Source organism: Pleurodeles waltl, chromosome 4_2 (genome assembly GCF_031143425.1).
Source record: "Pleurodeles waltl isolate 20211129_DDA chromosome 4_2, aPleWal1.hap1.20221129, whole genome shotgun sequence".
NCBI lineage: Eukaryota > Metazoa > Chordata > Amphibia > Caudata > Salamandridae > Pleurodeles > Pleurodeles waltl.
The window spans coordinates 709,462,375-709,483,364 of NC_090443.1; positions in this window are offsets into that span (position 1 = coordinate 709,462,375).

The following is a 20,990-nucleotide window of genomic DNA, read 5'->3' on the forward strand; positions in this document are numbered from 1 at the left end:
ACATGACATTCCACACATTCCAAGAAAAGACATGACATTCCACACATTCCAAAAAAAGACATGACATTCCACACATTCCAAGAAAAGACACGACTTTCCACACATTCCAAAAAAAGACATGACATTCCAAAAAAAGACGCAACATTCCACACATTCCGAAAAAAGACATGACATTCCACACATTCCAAGAAAAGACGCGACATTCCACACATTCCGAAAAAAGACATGACATTCCACACATTCCAAGAAAAGACATGACATTCCAAACATTCCAAAAAAAGACATGACATTCCATAAAAAGACGCGACATTCCACACATTCCGAAAAAAGACATGACATTCCACACATTCCAAGAAAAGACGCGACATTCCACACATTCCGAAAAAAGACATGACATTCCACACATTCCAAGAAAAGACGCGACATTCCAAACATTCCAAAAAAAGACATGACATTCCACACATTCCAAGAAAAGACGTGACATTCCACACATTCCAAAAAAAGACACGACATTCCACACATTCCAAGAAAAGACATGACATTCCAAAAAAAGACGCGACATTCCACACATTCCGAAAAAAGACATGACATTCCACACATTCCAAGAAAAGACATGACATTCCAAACATTCCAAAAAAAGACATGACATTCCACACATTCCAAGAAAAGACACGACATTCCAAGAAAAGACACGACATTCCAAACATTCCAAGAAAAGACACGACATTCCACACATTCCAAAAAAAGACATGACATTCCAAAAAAAGACGCAACATTCCACACATTCTGAAAAAAGACATGACATTCCACACATTCCAAGAAAAGACATGACATTCCACACATTCCAAAAAAAGACATGACATTCCACACATTCCAAGAAAAGACATGACATTCCAAACATTCCAAAAAAAGACATGACATTCCACACATTCCAAGAAATGGCACGACATTCCACACATTCCAAAAAAAGACATGACATTCCAAAAAAAGACGCGACATTCCACACATTCCGAAAAAAGACATGACATTCCACACATTCCAAGAAAAGACGCGACATTCCACACATTCCGAAAAAAGACATGACATTCCACACATTCCAAGAAAAGACGCGACATTCCACACATTCCAAGAAAAGACGCGACATTCCAAACATTCCAAAAAAAAGACATGACATTCCACACATTCCAAGAAAAGACGTGACATTCCACACATTCCAAAAAAAGACACGACATTCCACACATTCCAAGAAAAGACATGACATTCCAAAAAAAAGACGCGACATTCCACACATTCCGAAAAGACATGACATTCCAAAAAAAGACACGACATTTTACACATTCCAAGAAAAGACGACATTCCACACATTCTAAAAAAAGACATGACATTCCAAAAAAAGACGCTATATTCCACACATTCCAAGAAAAGACATGACATTCCAAGCAAAGACGCGACATTCCACACATTCCAAAAAAAGCACCACATTCCACACATTCCAAGAAAAGACGACATTCCACACATTCTAAAAAAAAGACATGACATTCCGAAAAAACACACAACATTCCACACATTCCAAGAAAAGACATGACATTCCAAACATTCCAAAAAAAGACATGACATTCCACACATTCCAAGAAAAGACGCGACATGTCACACATTCCAAAAAAAGACACGACATTCCACACATTCCAATAAAAGACATGACATTCCAAAAAAAGACACGACATTCCAAACATTCCAATAAAAGACGCGACATTCCACACATTCCAAGAAAAGACATGACATTCCAAAAAAAGATACGACATTCCACACATTCCAAGAATGGTTGACTCTGGGTTGGATGACCAGGTTCAGAGGTTAAACTCTGACCTGGTGGGGGGTAGGTGTGCCCCCCAGAAAGTCCTGGCGTGCCAGGCAATTGCCCAACCTCAGGGTGGTGACCCTGGGTTGGGGAACCAGGCTCAGAGGTTAAACTCTGACCTGGTGGGAGGTAGGTGTGCCTCCCTGGAAGTCCTGGCCTGCCAGGCAATGGTTCAACCTCAGGGTGGTGACTCTGGGTTGGCTAACCAGGTTCAGGGGATAAGCTCTGACCTGTTGGGGGGTAGGCGTGCCCCCCAGAAAGTCCTGGTGTACCAGGCAGTGGTCCAACCTCAGAGTGCTGACTCTGGGTTGGATAACCGGGTTCAGAGGTTAAACTCTGACCTGGTGGGGGGTAGGGTTGCCCCCCAGAAAGTCCTGGCGTGCCAGGCAATTGTTCAACCTCAGAGTGCTGACTCTGGGATGGATAACCAGGTTCAGAGGTTAAACTCTGACCTGGTGGGGGGTAGGTGTGCCCCCCAGAAAGTCCTGGCGTGCCAGGCAATTGTTCAACCTCAGGGTGGTGACTCTGGGTTGGATACCCAGGTTCAGAGGTTAAACTCTGACCTGGTGGGAGGTAGGTGTGCCTCCCAAGAAGCCCTGCTGTGCCAGGCAATTGTCCAACCTCAGGGTGTTGACTCTGGGTTGGATGACCAGGTTCAGAGGTTAAACTCTGACCTGGTGGGGGGTAGGTGTGCCCCCCAGAAAGTCCTGGCGTGCCAGGCAATTGCCCAACCTCAGGGTGGTGACCCTGGGTTGGGGAACCAGGCTCAGAGGTTAAACTCTGACCTGGTGGGAGGTAGGTGTGCCTCCCAGAAAGTCCTGGTGCGCCAGGCAATTGTTCAACTTCAGGGTGGTGACTCTGAGTTGAATGGCCCAGTTCAGAGGTTAAACTCTGACCTGGTGGAGGGTCAGTGTGCCCTCCAGGAAGTCCTGGCGTGCCAGGCAATTGTTCAACTTCAGGGTGGTGACTCAGGGTGGTGACTCTGAGTTGAATGGCCAAGTTCAGAGGTTAAACTCTGACCTGGTGGAGGGTCAGTGTGCCCTCCAGGAAGTCCTGGCGTGCCAGGCAATTGTTCAACTTCAGGGTGGTGACTCTGAGTTGAATGGTCAGGGGCAGAGGTTAAACTCTGACCTGGTGGAGGGTCAGTGTGCCCTCCAGGAAGTCCAGGCGTGCCAGGCAATTGTTCAACTTCAGGGTGGTGACTCTGAGTTGAATGGTCAGGTGCAGAGGTTAAACTCTGACCTGGTGGGGGGTAGGTGTGCCTCCCAGGAAGTCCTGGTTTGCCAGGCAGTGATCCAGTCTGAGGGTACAGACCCTGGGCTGGAAGACCAGGTTCAGGGTGTCCCCCCGGACCTGGAGGGAGGGGCTACTGATAACAGTGCCTCTACCATGTTGTCTTCTGAGGAGGCCACTCCTAGTTGGAGGGTGCTGGACCCCAGAAGGGAGGGCAGGGGGAGGGAAGCCTCACCCCGGGCCCTAGTCCAACCTGAAGGTACAGGCCCCAGGTTGGAGGGCCAGTTGCAGGTTAACAGCCCTGCACTGGTGGAGGAATGGTACAGGGTGACTTCTGTAAGCACCCTGACCATGTTGGACTCTGGGGGTACCGCTCCAGGAGGGAGGGTACAAAGCCCCAGAGGGGAGGACCAGGTTCAGGCTGTCATCCCTGACCTGGTGGAAGGGAGAGTGGTTAAAGGGTGCCCAGCACCTGGGGCTACCGCCCCCCACTCTCCACAGCCACAGTGGTTGGAGAGCTTTGAGAGGCCTGGGGCCTGGCTCTCATCCCTGGCAGCTGTCAGTAATCACTGTGGCTTGCTGTCCGGGTGGACAGAGTTATCCCTGGGGAGGGGACAAGTGTCACACCCCAGGGGTAGAGTGGGCAACACCACTGTGTTGGTCATGGTGGTACTATCCTGATCCTGGGATACATCTGTGAGCAAAGTAAGGTTAGGTGCTGCACAGATGGGATCCGCAGGTAAGGAGAAAGGTTCCCCATGGGTTGGCTTAGTGGGCCCTGAGAGTATGGACAGAGTGATCCAATTGGAGTCAGGAAGGCGAAGAACTGGAGCATGCCCCTGCTGTTGTGGGCCTGGGTCCTTGTTCTGTCGCCTCAAACAGGGAAGTACATCAGGATAGTGATTGTTCTCCCCTGGCTTTAGGCTGGTAGGGGGTCATGTTGGACCTGGCTTTTTGACAGGGACATCCCCAAACTTTTTGCCTCCTTCCTCCTATTTTTTCTGACCTGTTGTTGTTGGCTTTTGACCTCTGGGCACTTTGCCACTGCTAACCAGTGCTAAAGTGCATATGCTCTCTGGGTAAATTGTACTACTGATTGGTTTATCCATGATTGACTATTTAATTTACTTGTAAGTCCCTGGTAGAGTGCACTACATGTGCCTAGGGCAGGTAGATTAAATGCTACTAGTGGGCCTGCAGCACTGGTTGTGCCACCCACCTCCGTAGCCCCTTAACCCTGTCTCAGGCCTGCCATTGCAAGGCCTGTGTGTGCAGTTTCACTGCCACTTCGACTTGGCATTTAAAAGTACTTGCCAAGCCTAGAACTCCCCTTTTACTACATATAAGTCATCCCTAATGTGTGCCCTAGGTAACCCCTAGAGCAGGGTGCTGTGTAGGTAAAAGGCAGGACATGTACCTGTGTAGTTATATGTCCTGGTAGTGTGAAACTCCTAAATTTGTTTTTACACTACTGTGAGGCCTGCTCCTTTCATAGGCTAACATTGGGATTCCCCTCATACACTGTTGAAGTGGCAGCTGCTGATCTGAAAGGAGCAGGAAGGTCATATTTAGTATGGCCAGAATGGTAATACAAAATCCTGCTGACTGGTGAAGTCGGATTTAATATTACTATTCTAGAAATGCCACTTTTAGAAAGTGAGCATTTCTTTGCACTAAAATCTTGTTGTGCCCTTCAATCCACGTCTGGCTAGGTTTAGTTGACAGCTCCTTGTGCATTCACTCAGACACACCCCAAACACAGGGTACTCAGCCTCACTTGCATACATCTGCATTTTGAATGGGTCTTCCTGGGCTGGGAGGGTGGAGGGCCTGCCCTCACACAAAGGACTGCCACACCCCCTACTGGGACTCTGGCAGACAGGATTGAACTGAAAGGGGGCTTGGTGCATTTCTTAGAGACTCTTTGAAGTCACCCTCACTTCAAAGGCACAACTTAGTATAAAACAGGGCCTCTGCCCTACCTCATCAGACACTTGCTGGAGAAGAAACCTGAACCAGAAACTACATCCTGCCAAGAAGAACTGCCTGGCTGCTCAAAGGACTCACCTGTCTGCTTTTCTACAAAGGACTGCTGCCTTGCTGTTGGCCTGCTGCCTTGCTGAACTCTTGCCTGGCTGTAAAAGTGCTCTCCAAGGGCTTGGATAGAGCTTGCCTCCTGTTCCCTGAAGTCTCAGGACCAAAAAGACTTCACTCTTCCTCTTGGACGCTCCGTGCGCCGAACTTTTCGACGCACAGCTTGTTCCGCGGCAAGAAAAACGCCGCACACCGACGCTGATCAACGCGACGCCTTCGGGACGACCGAAACTTGGATGCACGGCCTCGCAAGGACAACGCCGCCCGACTCCGCAGGAGAAATCGACGCGACGCCTGCCGTGAGATCAAAACTTTGACGCACGGACTCGCAAGGACAACGCCGCCCGACTCCGCAGGAGAAATCGACGCGACGCCTGCCGTGAGATCAAAACTTTGACGCACGGCCTCGCAAGGACAATGCCGCCCGACTCCGCAGGAGAAATCAACGCGACGCCTGCCGTGAGATCGAAACTTCGACGCGCAGCCCCGCAGAACGACACGCAGCCGGAAAACAAGCAGGAAAATCCACGCACAGACCCGGGACATCTGGTAATCCCCGCGACCCACAGAAAGAGACTGTCCGCGCGCCGGAAAACGACGCCCGACTTCCCCGCGTGGAAAATAACGACGCAAGTCCGTGTGTGCTGGGGAGAAATCGACGCACACACCCCTTTTTCCACGCACCTCTTCCTTTGTGGCCCTCTGAGGAGATTTTCCACCAGAAACCAGGTACTTTGTGTTTGAAAGAGACTCTGTTTACTTTCTAAAGACTTAAGACACTTTGGGGCATATTTATACTCCGTTTGCGCCAAATTTGCGTCGTTTTTTTCGACGCAAATTCGGCGCAAAATTAACGCCATATATATACTTTGGCGTTAGACGCGTCTAGCGCCAAAGTAGGAGTAAAGAGCGTCATTTTTTTGCGGGAACGCCTTCCTTGCGTTAATGAGATGCAAGGTAGGCGTTCCCGTCCCAAAAAATGACTGCGCCGCAAATGCGTCGTATTTATACTCCCGGGCAAAAATCACGCCCGGGAGTGGGCGGGTCAAAAAAACCCGCATTTGCGCCGCTTTTTAACGCCTGGGTCAGGGCAGGCGTTAAGGGACCTGTGGGCTCAAAATGAGCCCACAGCTGCCCTCCCATGCCCCCAGGGACCCCCCTGCCACCCTTGCCCACCCCAGGGGGACACCCAAGGATGGAGGGACCCACCCCAGGGACATTCAGGTAAGTATCCATTTTTTTATTTTTATAATTTTTTTGTGGCATAGGGGGGCCTGATTTGTGCCCCCCTACATGCCACAATGCCCAATGACCATGCCCAGGGGACAGAAGTCCCTTGGGCATGGCCATTGGGCAAGGGGGCATGACTCCTGTCTTTACTAAGACAGGAGTCATGTAAATGGCGTCTGGGCGTCGTTAAAAATGGCGCAAATCGGGTGGAGGCGATTTTTTTGCGTCAACCTGACTTGCACCATTTTTAAGACGCCCTAACGCCATTTTTCCCTACGCCGGCGCTGCCTGGTGTACGTGTTTTTTTTCCACGCACACCAGGCAGCGCCGGTCTGCTTGCGCCGGCTAACGCCATTCAATAAATACGGCGCCCGCATGGCGCTTCAGAATGGCGTTAGCCGGCGCAAAAATTTTTGACGCTAAACTGCGTTAGCGCAGTTTAGCGTCAAAAAGTATAAATACGGGCCCTTATATCACTTTTCAGTGATATCTTTACAAATTCATATTGCAACTTTGATCGTTTTGACCTGAAGATACCCAGATAAATATTATATATTTTTCTAAATACTGTGTGGTGTATTTTTGTGGTGTTATGCTATGGTGTTGTATGATTTATTGCACAAATGCTTTACACATTGCCTTCTAAGTTAAGCCTGACTGCTCGTGCCAAGCTACCGGAGGGTGAGCACAGGCTGATTTTGGATTGTGTGTGACTTACCCTGACTAGAGTGAGGGTTCTTGCTTGGACAGAGGGCAACCTAACTGCCAACCAAAAACCCCATTTCTAACACTGACCCAATGGGATACACACCTATGGACAAATGACAGATGCAAATAACAACAGATGCCACTCCACAGACACAAGGGAGCAATTTAAAACCACACAGTGACAATGACATGACCTTAACTGGCAGTACAACTTGGAAGATGTATCTCCCAACATCACATCAATAACACTCAATCACACAGCCTTCCAAGCAATAAGTAATGTGTATGGGGTGTGTAATGTGTTTCGCTGAAGGTCAAACACCATGAGACACATAGCATGATGATGATGACTCTAATGAATGGGACATGGAATCATTGAGGCTGTACCAACATTTCACATCACTCCTGGGGTGACATTGCCCGCTACAAATAAGCAAGTGGACTGTGCTAAGAACACATATTGATGTGACAATATTGCAAAGTGCTCATTGTTACACATATGGATTGAGACAATTACAAATATGCACAACAGATGTACAGGCATATGGACCTTCTGACAATTGAACTTTCACCCCCACAACCAAGTTAGCCACATTACCTGGACCAGGTTCAGTAGTGTAGGTGCACGTTTGAACATAAGCCAACTTGGTGAGGGCACAAAAATAGGTTTGCATAGAACTTGTCACACATGGGATATTTGTGAATTGTCAACACTTCAGTGGAGATGTGTTGTACATTGTCACCTAGCCAAATCAAAGGCCCTCACTGTTGTTTAACACATGCTATTGCATATGTTGAATTGGATGGGATGTTCATGCCATGTAGATGCAACCGTGTTACCACCACTGTGGAATTGATTATGTGTGTGGAAGTATCATGTGACCCACAGTGAAGACACATGGACACCTCTTTCACATGACATAATGCATGGGAGTACACAATGTACTGCAAGTGTACAAAAATACCGCTGATATCCGGTCAATCAGCCAAATACCAGTTCAGATATTGAAACAACCCAATGCTGATGGTACATCCTAGAAACCTAGGATTCCACATAATAACACAAACACAGTGGGTCACAGACAACACAAGATAACAACTGCCATGCAAAGTGATAATCATGGTGCAAGCTATATCAAAAAATGTTCACTCATTTTCTCTTTCAGCTGATCAGGGGTAGGGGATCCAGCCATGGATCATGACCCCATTTGCAAACCCAAGCACTGCATCAGAGCGTGCCTGTAATGAGGCACATCGGAGGACACGCACCGTAGTAGAGAGGACTTTTGGCATCCTCAAGTCAAGATTCAGGTGCCTCGACATCACAGGATGCAGCCTCTTATATTCACCAGAAATGGTCTGCAAGATCATTCTGACCTGTGCCATCCTGCACAATATATGTGTAAGGAGGAACATTCCCCTCTATGAACCAGACCCACAAATGCCTGAAGAGGAGGAAGAGGAGGATGCTGTCCATCAACATGAGGGGGTCCATCCAAACACTTCAGCAGGATTGCGTCAGAGACAACACATTGTACAAAACTCTTTTAACTATAGTCACCATCACCACTTTCTCATCATATGTCGTTAAACACCTAATTTAATCACTAAATCACGGTCTGGGTAATTATTTATGCATCACATGATTCCTAGGAATCACAATCAGAGTTTAGCCTCATGGAGCAGTGCATTAAAACAGATTAGGATACTGAAAAAGCCACATCACATTTGTTGGGTATGAATGTACACTCAACTTCACACACAGTGTAAATGACATATACCGTGTTCATTTCACATTTGAAGGGAAATATCAAAGTAGCACAGCTATGGCACACATCCATGTTGGCAACATGGTTCATCGCAGCAAATGGCACACAACTAAGACACCATCAATCACAAGTAAAAAACCTGTTTCATACATGGATGTGCAATTGCATTGGTAACAGGAATGTATGACCACACCCTTGAAAGCAGTAAATGTGACATCAGCTATCTCTGCAAGGAGCATGTGTGACAAGAAGTCCATATAAGCTGCAAATGGATAGCACAAGTGACCCCAGGTATGACAAACATTGCTCAAAAGACATGCCCTGTGCATGCCATCCCAGGTTTGAGTTCTGCCACACACATGTATTCAGTCTCTCCCTATCCTTCTCTAGGTGGCCCTGTAAGTGGAGTATTTGTACCCTAATAATCCTTCATCTACACACACCCAGACTCACATTCTGACTCCAGTGTGCTTCCCTCTTTAGTACGGCATGCCATAGTCCTAGTTCACCTGTCTGCATGGACTTCATGTCCGAAAATGCAATGCCTGGCAGTCTGTAGGACCTGTAATCACCTGTCCATTGCTTCCCATGTGAAAGGTACTGTTGGCCCTTTGAACTGGATGCACACCTACCGGACTTGTGAGAGACTGAAGCTGCACACACCTGTGAGCACTTCCATGCAGACCAGCCATTTGAACCTGCACTGCCATTGCTGCTGCCTGGAACTGCTTAGAAGCTGCCATTTTATGTATATCCTTGTTGTGCAGTGCCGTATAAGCCACTTGTGTAACACAGCCCTTGGATTATTGTGTAACATTGCAGCCCACAGCTCAAATCCAGTTTTTATTTTCCACAGTGTTGTTCCAGCTTTTCCCAGTCTGAGTCTGCTCTCTGTACATTTGCCTTGTTCATGTTAGTTCCTGACAGAGCGTGCATCCTGTTAGCCTGATTGGTTCCTGTCTTTGTGTTACCATAGAGGTTCCCTGTGGCTACATTTCTCTCATAGTTGCTTTCCATGCCCTCACTTTCCTCCTGGGGTATTGTGTGTAGTAGGTCTATGATGAATCCACAAATATATTGAATAGTTTAATCAGTTTACATATGGCATCAAGGTCTGGGACAGATATTCAAATAGCCTAATCCCGGCCCTATCCCTTGCCTGGGTTTCATGTATGCATGAGTGACAAACAGTGACAGTGTACTATGGCTGTATGCATGGATTGGATATGGTGCCTCCAGCGCAACAAACAACGTTTGCTAATGTGCATGAAAGGACAAAACATGTTTGTGCCCTGACGGTCTACACACAGATTCACATTGACTGCAACCCAATGATGGTGGTTGTGTGGTGACTAGCTGTGAGATTAATCAGCACAGAGGCACTGATGTTCCCTGTTGCAGTGGGAATTTTAGACGCCACCCTGTGTACAAATGTTGTGCTGAAAGCTGCAGGGTACTATTTACTGATCCATTACGTTTGTGAGCGCACCAAGTTCCCTGTTGTCAGCCTGATAAAACTTCTGCAGTGCTATATCTGGACTATCCCCATGTGTGTTGGCGATTCCTCTTTGACTTTCGGTCAATTCTGCTTTGACGGATACTCTGTTAACCCCTTCGCTGCCAGGCCTTTTCCCCCTCCTGTGCCTAGCCTTTTTTTGGCTATTTGGAGCAGTTCGCGCTTAGGCCCTCATAACATTTTGTTCACATAAGCTACCCACGCCAAATTTGCGTCCTTTTTTTCCAACATCCTAGGGATTCTAGAGGTACCCAGACTTTGTGGGTTCCCCAGAAGGAGGCCAAGAAATTAGCCAAAAAACAGTGAAAATTTCGTTTTTTTTAAAAAAAAATGAAAAATGGGCTGCAGAAGAAGGCTTGTGGTTTTTCCCCTGAAAAGGGCATCAACAAAGGGTTTGCGGTGATAAAATCACCAGCTTCCCAGCTTTCAGGAACAGGCAGACTTGAATCAGAAAACCCAATTTTTAAACACAATTGTGGCATTTTACGGGGACATACCCCATTTTTACGATTTTATGTGCTTTCAGCCTCCTTCCAGTCAGTGACACAAATGGGCATGAAACCAACGCTGGATCCCAGAAACTGCAACATTTTTGAAAAGTAGACAAAAATCTGAATTCAGCAAGGGGTAATTTGTGTAGATCCTACAAGGGTTTCCTACAGAAAATAACAACTGAAAAAGAAAAATATTGAAATTGAGGTGAAAAAAACGTCAATTTTTCTCTACGTTTTACTCTGTAACTTTTTCCAGCAATGTCAGATTTTCGAAAGCAATATACCGTTACGTCTGCTGGACTCTTCTGGTTGCGGGGATATATAGGGCTTATAGGTTCATCAAGAACTCTAGGTACCCAGAGCCAATAAATGACCTGCACCCTGCAGTGGGTTTTCAATCTATGCCGGGTATACAGCAATTCATTAGCTGAAATATAAAGAGTAAAAAATAGCTATCAAGAAAACCTTTGTATTTCCAAAATGGGCACAAGATAAGGTGTTGAGAAGCAGTGGTTATTTGCACATCTCTGAATTCCGGGGAGCCCATACTAGCATGTGAATTACAGGGCATTTCTCAAATAGACGTCTTTTTTACACACTGTCTTACATTTGGAAGGAAAAAATGTAGAGAAAGACAAGGGGCAATAACACTTGTTTTGCTATTCTATGTTCCCCCAAGTCTCCCGATAAAAATGATACCTCACTTGTGTGGGTAGGCCTAGCGCCCGCGACAAGATATGCCCCAAAACACAACGTGGACACATCACAGAAAACAGAGGTGTTTTTAGCAAAGTGACTACCTGTAGATTTTGGCCTGTAGCTCAGCCGCCACCTAGGGAAACCTACCAAACCTGTGCATTTCTGAAAACTAGAGACCTAGGGGAATCCAAGATGGGGTGGCTTGTGTGGCTCGGACCAGGTTCTGTTACCCAGAATCCTTTGCAAACCTCAAAATTTGGCTAAAAAAACACATGTTCCTCATATTTCTGTGGCAGAAAGTTCTGGAATCTGAGAGGAGCCACAAATTTCCTTCCACCCAGCGTTCCCCCACGTCTCCCGATAAAAATGATACCTAACTTGTGTGGGTAGGCCTAGCGCAGGCGACAGAAAACGCCCCAAAGCGCAACGTGGACACATCCAAATTTGTGAAGGAAAACAGAGGTGTTTTTTGCAAAGTGCCTACCTGCAGATTTTGGCCTGTAGCTCAGCTGCCACCTAGGGAAACCTACCAAACCTGTGCTTTTCTGAAAACTAGAGACCTAGGGGAATCCAAGATGGGGTGACTTGTGTGGCTCGGACCAGGTTCTGTTACCCAGAATCCTTTGCAAACCTCAAAATTTGGCTAAAAAAACACATGTTCCTCACATTTCTGTGGCAGAAAGTTCTGGAATCTGAGAGGAGCCACGAATTTCCTTCCACCCAGCGTTCCCCCACGTCTCCCGATAAAAATGATACCTCACTTGTGTGGGTAGGCCTAGCGCCCGTGACAGGAAACGCCCCAAAGCGCAACGTGGACACAGCCAAATTGGTGAAGGAAAACAGAGGTGTTTTTTGCAAAGTGCCTACCTGTAGATTTTGGCCTGTAGCTCAGCCGCCACATAGGGAAACCTACCAAACCTGTGCATTTCTGAAAACTAGAGACCTAGGGGAATCCAAGATGGGGTGACTTGTGTGGCTCGGACCAGGTTCTGTTACCCAGAATCCTTTGCAAACCTCAAAATGTGGCTAAAAAAACACATGTTCCTCACATTTCTGTGGCAGAAAGTTCTGGAATCTGAGAGGAGCCACGAATTTCCTTCCACCCAGCGTTCCCCCATGTCTCCTGATAAAAATGATACCTCACTTGTGTGGGTAGGCCTAGCGCCCGTGACAGGAAATGCCCCAAAGCGCAACGTGGACACATCACAGAAAACAGACCTGTTTTTAGCAAAGTGCCTACCTGTAGATTTTGGCCTCTAGCTCAGCCGGCACCTAGGGAAGCCTACCAAACCTGTGCATTTCTGAAAACTAGAGACCTAGGGGAATCCAAGATGGGGTGACTTGTGTGGCTCGGACCAGGTTCTGTTACCCAGAATCCTTTGCAAACCTCAAAATTTGGCTAAAAAAACACATGTTCCTCACATTTCTGTGGCAGAAAGTTCTGGAATCTGAGAGGAGCCACAAATTTCCTTCAACCCAGCGTTCCCCCACGTCTCCCGATAAAAATGATACCTCACTTGTGTGGGTAGGCCTAGCGCCCGTGACAGGATATGCCCCAAAACGCAACGTGGACACATCACATTTTTTCATTGAAAACAGTGCCTACCTGTAGATTTTGGCCTCTAGCTCAGCCGGCACCTAGGGAAACCTACCAAACCTGTTCATTTCTGAAAACTAGAGACCTAGGGGAATCCAAGATGGGGTGACTTGTGTGGCTCGGACCAGGTTCTGTTACCCAGAATCCTTTGCAAACCTCAAAATTTGGCTAAAAAAACACATGTTCCTAACATTTCTGTGGCAGAAAGTTCTGGAATCTGAGAGGAGCCACGAATTTCCTTCCACCCAGCGTTCCCCCACGTCTCCCGATAAAAATGATACCTCACTTGTGTGGGTAGGCCTAGCGCCCGCAACAGGAAACGCCCCAAACCGCAACGTGGACACATCCAAATTTGTGAAGGAAAACAGAGGTGTTTTTTGCAAAGTGCCTACCTGTAGATTTTGGCTTGTAGCTCAGCCGCCACCTAGGGAAACCTACCAAACCTGTGCATTTCTGAAAACTAGAGACCTAGGGGAATCCAAGATGGGGTGACTTGTGTGGCTCGGACCAGGTTCTGTTACCCAGAATCCTTTGCAAACCTCAAAATTTGGCTAAAAAAAACACATGTTCCTCACATTTCTGTGGCAGAAAGTTCTGGAATCTGAGAGGAGCCACGAATTTCCTTCCACCCAGCGTTCCCCCACGTCTCCCGATAAAAATGATACCTCACTTGTGTGGGTAGGCCTAGCGCCCGTGACAGGAAACGCCCCAAAGCGCAACGTGGACACAGCCAAATTGGTGAAGGAAAACAGAGGTGTTTTTTGCAAAGTGCCTACCTGTAGATTTTGGCCTGTAGCTCAGCCGCCACCTAGGGAAACCTACCAAACCTGTGCATTTCTGAAAACTAGAGACCTAGGGGAATCCAAGATGGGGTGACTTGTGAGGCTCGGACCAGGTTCTGTTACCCAGAATCCTTTGCAAACCTCAAAATTTGGCTAAAAAAACACATGTTCCTCACATTTCTGTGGCAGAAAGTTCTGGAATCTGAGAGGAGCCACGAATTTCCTTCCACCCAGCGTTCCCCCACGTCTCCCGATAAAAATGATACCTCACTTGTGTGGGTAGGCCTAGCGCCCGTGACAGGAAACGCCCCAAAGCGCAACGTGGACACAGCCAAATTGGTGAAGGAAAACAGAGGTGTTTTTTGCAAAGTGCCTACCTGTAGATTTTGGCCTGTAGCTCAGCCGCCACCTAGGGAAACCTACCAAACCTGTGCATTTCTGAAAACTAGAGACCTAGGGGAATCCAAGATGGGGTGACTTGTGTGGCTCGGACCAGGTTCTGTTACCCAGAATCCTTTGCAAACCTCAAAATTTGGCTAAAAAAACACATGTTCCTCACATTTCTGTGGCAGAAAGTTCTGGAATCTGAGAGGAGCCACGAATTTCCTTCCACCCAGCGTTCCCCCACGTCTCCCGATAAAAATGATACCTCACTTGTGTGGGTAGGCCTAGCGCCCGTGACAGGAAACGCCCCAAAGCGCAACGTGGACACAGCCAAATTGGTGAAGGAAAACAGAGGTGTTTTTTGCAAAGTGCCTACCTGTAGATTTTGGCCTGTAGCTCAGCCGCCACATAGGGAAACCTACCAAACCTGTGCATTTCTGAAAACTAGAGACCTAGGGGAATCCAAGATGGGGTGACTTGTGTGGCTCGGACCAGGTTCTGTTACCCAGAATCCTTTGCAAACCTCAAAATGTGGCTAAAAAAACACATGTTCCTCACATTTCTGTGGCAGAAAGTTCTGGAATCTGAGAGGAGCCACGAATTTCCTTCCACCCAGCGTTCCCCCATGTCTCCTGATAAAAATGATACCTCACTTGTGTGGGTAGGCCTAGCGCCCGTGACAGGAAATGCCCCAAAGCGCAACGTGGACACATCACAGAAAACAGACCTGTTTTTAGCAAAGTGCCTACCTGTAGATTTTGGCCTCTAGCTCAGCCGGCACCTAGGGAAGCCTACCAAACCTGTGCATTTCTGAAAACTAGAGACCTAGGGGAATCCAAGATGGGGTGACTTGTGTGGCTCGGACCAGGTTCTGTTACCCAGAATCCTTTGCAAACCTCAAAATTTGGCTAAAAAAACACATGTTCCTCACATTTCTGTGGCAGAAAGTTCTGGAATCTGAGAGGAGCCACAAATTTCCTTCAACCCAGCGTTCCCCCACGTCTCCCGATAAAAATGATACCTCACTTGTGTGGGTAGGCCTAGCGCCCGTGACAGGATATGCCCCAAAACGCAACGTGGACACATCACATTTTTTCATTGAAAACAGTGCCTACCTGTAGATTTTGGCCTCTAGCTCAGCCGGCACCTAGGGAAACCTACCAAACCTGTTCATTTCTGAAAACTAGAGACCTAGGGGAATCCAAGATGGGGTGACTTGTGTGGCTCGGACCAGGTTCTGTTACCCAGAATCCTTTGCAAACCTCAAAATTTGGCTAAAAAAACACATGTTCCTAACATTTCTGTGGCAGAAAGTTCTGGAATCTGAGAGGAGCCACGAATTTCCTTCCACCCAGCGTTCCCCCACGTCTCCCGATAAAAATGATACCTCACTTGTGTGGGTAGGCCTAGCGCCCGCAACAGGAAACGCCCCAAACCGCAACGTGGACACATCCAAATTTGTGAAGGAAAACAGAGGTGTTTTTTGCAAAGTGCCTACCTGTAGATTTTGGCTTGTAGCTCAGCCGCCACCTAGGGAAACCTACCAAACCTGTGCATTTCTGAAAACTAGAGACCTAGGGGAATCCAAGATGGGGTGACTTGTGTGGCTCGGACCAGGTTCTGTTACCCAGAATCCTTTGCAAACCTCAAAATTTGGCTAAAAAAAACACATGTTCCTCACATTTCTGTGGCAGAAAGTTCTGGAATCTGAGAGGAGCCACGAATTTCCTTCCACTCAGCGTTCCCCCACGTCTCCCGATAAAAATGATACCTCACTTGTGTGGGTAGGCCTAGCGCCCGTGACAGGAAACGCCCCAAAGCGCAACGTGGACACAGCCAAATTGGTGAAGGAAAACAGAGGTGTTTTTTGCAAAGTGCCTACCTGTAGATTTTGGCCTGTAGCTCAGCCGCCACCTAGGGAAACCTACCAAACCTGTGCATTTCTGAAAACTAGAGACCTAGGGGAATCCAAGATGGGGTGACTTGTGTGGCTCGGACCAGGTTCTGTTACCCAGAATCCTTTGCAAACCTCAAAATTTGGCTAAAAAAACACATGTTCCTCACATTTCTGTGGCAGAAAGTTCTGGAATCTGAGAGGAGCCACGAATTTCCTTCCACCCAGCGTTCCCCCACGTCTCCTGATAAAAATGATACCTCACTTGTGTGGGTAGGCCTAGGGCCCGTGACAGGAAATGCCCCAAAGCGCAACGTGGACACATCACAGAAAACAGACCTGTTTTTAGCAAAGTGCCTACCTGCAGATTTTGGCATGTAGCTCAGCCGCCACCTAGGGAAACCTACCAAACCTGTGCATTTCTGAAAACTAGAGACCTAGGGGAATCCAAGATGGGGTGACTTGTGTGACTCGGACCAGGTTCTGTTACCCAGAATCCTTTGCAAACCTCAAAATTTGGCTAAAAAAACACATGTTCCTCACATTTCTGTGGCAGAAAGTTCTGGAATCTGAGAGGAGCCACAAATTTCCTTCCACCCAGCGTTCCCCCACGTCTCCCGATAAAAATGATACCTCACTTGTGTGGGTAGGCCTAGCGCCCGTGACAGGATATGCCCCAAAACGCAACGTGGACACATCACATTTTTTCATTGAAAACAGTGCCTACCTGTAGATTTTGGCCTCTAGCTCAGCCGGCACCTAGGGAAGCCTACCAAACCTGTGCATTTCTGAAAACTAGAGACCTAGGGGAATCCAAGATGGGGTGACTTGTGTGGCTCGGACCAGGTTCTGTTACCCAGAATCCTTTGCAAACCTCAAAATTTGGCTAAAAAAACACATGTTCCTAACATTTCTGTGGCAGAAAGTTCTGGAATCTGAGAGGAGCCACAAATTTCCTTCCACCCAGCGTTCCCCCACGTGTCCCGATAAAAATGATACCTCACTTGTGTGGGTAGGCCTAGCGCCCGCGACAGGAAACGCCCCAAACCGCAACGTGGACACATCCAAATTTGTGAAGGAAAACAGAGGTGTTTTTTGCAAAGTGCCTACCTGTAGATTTTGGCCTGTAGCTCAGCCGCCACCTAGGGAAACCTACCAAACCTGTGCATTTTTGAAAACTAGAGACCTAGGGGAATCCAAGATGGGGTGGCTTGTGTGGCTCGGACCAGGTTCTGTTACCCAGAATCCTTTGCAAACCTCAAAATTTGGCTAAAAAAACACATGTTCCTCATATTTCTGTGGCAGAAAGTTCTGGAATCTGAGAGGAGCCACAAATTTCCTTCCACCCAGCGTTCCCCCACGTCTCCCGATAAAAATGATACCTAACTTGTGTGGGTAGGCCTAGCGCAGGCGACAGAAAACGCCCCAAAGCGCAACGTGGACACATCCAAATTTGTGAAGGAAAACAGAGGTGTTTTTTGCAAAGTGCCTACCTGCAGATTTTGGCCTGTAGCTCAGCTGCCACCTAGGGAAACCTACCAAACCTGTGCTTTTCTGAAAACTAGAGACCTAGGGGAATCCAAGATGGGGTGACTTGTGTGGCTCGGACCAGGTTCTGTTACCCAGAATCCATTGCAAACCTCAAAATTTGGCTAAAAAAACACATGTTCCTCACATTTCTGTGGCAGAAAGTTCTGGAATCTGAGAGGAGCCACGAATTTCCTTCCACCCAGCGTTCCCCCACGTCTCCCGATAAAAATGATACCTCACTTGTGTGGGTAGGCCTAGCGCCCGTGACAGGAAACGCCCCAAAGCGCAACGTGGACACAGCCAAATTGGTGAAGGAAAACAGAGGTGTTTTTTGCAAAGTGCCTACCTGTAGATTTTGGCCTGTAGCTCAGCCGCCACATAGGGAAACCTACCAAACCTGTGCATTTCTGAAAACTAGAGACCTAGGGGAATCCAAGATGGGGTGACTTGTGTGGCTCGGACCAGGTTCTGTTACCCAGAATCCTTTGCAAACCTCAAAATGTGGCTAAAAAAACACATGTTCCTCACATTTCTGTGGCAGAAAGTTCTGGAATCTGAGAGGAGCCACGAATTTCCTTCCACCCAGCGTTCCCCCATGTCTCCTGATAAAAATGATACCTCACTTGTGTGGGTAGGCCTAGCGCCCGTGACAGGAAATGCCCCAAAGCGCAACGTGGACACATCACAGAAAACAGACCTGTTTTTAGCAAAGTGCCTACCTGTAGATTTTGGCCTCTAGCTCAGCCGGCACCTAGGGAAGCCTACCAAACCTGTGCATTTCTGAAAACTAGAGACCTAGGGGAATCCAAGATGGGGTGACTTGTGTGGCTCGGACCAGGTTCTGTTACCCAGAATCCTTTGCAAACCTCAAAATTTGGCTAAAAAAACACATGTTCCTCACATTTCTGTGGCAGAAAGTTCTGGAATCTGAGAGGAGCCACAAATTTCCTTCAACCCAGCGTTCCCCCACGTCTCCCGATAAAAATGATACCTCACTTGTGTGGGTAGGCCTAGCGCCCGTGACAGGATATGCCCCAAAACGCAACGTGGACACATCACATTTTTTCATTGAAAACAGTGCCTACCTGTAGATTTTGGCCTCTAGCTCAGCCGGCACCTAGGGAAACCTACCAAACCTGTTCATTTCTGAAAACTAGAGACCTAGGGGAATCCAAGATGGGGTGACTTGTGTGGCTCGGACCAGGTTCTGTTACCCAGAATCCTTTGCAAACCTCAAAATTTGGCTAAAAAAACACATGTTCCTAACATTTCTGTGGCAGAAAGTTCTGGAATCTGAGAGGAGCCACGAATTTCCTTCCACCCAGCGTTCCCCCACGTCTCCCGATAAAAATGATACCTCACTTGTGTGGGTAGGCCTAGCGCCCGCAACAGGAAACGCCCCAAACCGCAACGTGGACACATCCAAATTTGTGAAGGAAAACAGAGGTGTTTTTTGCAAAGTGCCTACCTGTAGATTTTGGCTTGTAGCTCAGCCGCCACCTAGGGAAACCTACCAAACCTGTGCATTTCTGAAAACTAGAGACCTAGGGGAATCCAAGATGGGGTGACTTGTGTGGCTCGGACCAGGTTCTGTTACCCAGAATCCTTTGCAAACCTCAAAATTTGGCTAAAAAAAACACATGTTCCTCACATTTCTGTGGCAGAAAGTTCTGGAATCTGAGAGGAGCCACGAATTTCCTTCCACCCAGCGTTCCCCCACGTCTCCCGATAAAAATGATACCTCACTTGTGTGGGTAGGCCTAGCGCCCGTGACAGGAAACGCCCCAAAGCGCAACGTGGACACAGCCAAATTGGTGAAGGAAAACAGAGGTGTTTTTTGCAAAGTGCCTACCTGTAGATTTTGGCCTGTAGCTCAGCCGCCACCTAGGGAAACCTACCAAACCTGTGCATTTCTGAAAACTAGAGACCTAGGGGAATCCAAGATGGGGTGACTTGTGTGGCTCGGACCAGGTTCTGTTACCCAGAATCCTTTGCAAACCTCAAAATTTGGCTAAAAAAACACATGTTCCTCACATTTCTGTGGCAGAAAGTTCTGGAATCTGAGAGGAGCCACGAATTTCCTTCCACCCAGCGTTCCCCCACGTCTCCTGATAAAAATGATACCTCACTTGTGTGGGTAGGCCTAGGGCCCGTGACAGGAAATGCCCCAAAGCGCAACGTGGACACATCACAGAAAACAGACCTGTTTTTAGCAAAGTGCCTACCTGCAGATTTTGGCCTGTAGCTCAGCCGCCACCTAGGGAAACCTACCAAACCTGTGCATTTCTGAAAACTAGAGACCTAGGGGAATCCAAGATGGGGTGACTTGTGTGACTCGGACCAGGTTCTGTTACCCAGAATCCTTTGCAAACCTCAAAATTTGGCTAAAAAAACACATGTTCCTCACATTTCTGTGGCAGAAAGTTCTGGAATCTGAGAGGAGCCACAAATTTCCTTCCACCCAGCGTTCCCCCACGTCTCCCGATAAAAATGATACCTCACTTGTGTGGGTAGGCCTAGCGCCCGTGACAGGATATGCCCCAAAACGCAACGTGGACACATCACATTTTTTCATTGAAAACAGTGCCTACCTGTAGATTTTGGCCTCTAGCTCAGCCGGCACCTAGGGAAGCCTACCAAACCTGTGCATTTCTGAAAACTAGAGACCTAGGGGAATCCAAGATGGGGTGACTTGTGTGGCTCGGACCAGGTTCTGTTACCCAGAATCCTTTGCAAACCTCAAAATTTGGCTAAAAAAACACATGTTCCTAACATTTCTGTGGCAGAAAGTTCTGGAATCTGAGAGGAGCCACAAATTTCCTTCCACCCAGCGTTCCCCCACGTGTCCCGATAAAAATGATACCTCACTTGTGTGGGTAGGCCTAGCGCCCGCGACAGGAAACGCCCCAAACCGCAACGTGGACACATCCAAATTTGTGAAGGAAAACAGAGGTGTTTTTTGCAAAGTGCCTACCTGTAGATTTTGGCCTGTAGCTCAGCCGCCACCTAGGGAAACCTACCAAACCTGTGCATTTTTGAAAACTAGAGACCTAGGGGAATCCAAGATGGGGTGACTTGTGTGGCTCGGACCAGGTTCTGTTACCCAGAATCCTTTGCAAACCTCAAAATTTGGCTAAAAAAACACATGTTTCTCACATTTCTGTGGCAGAAAGTTCTGGAATCTGAGAGGAGCCACAAATTT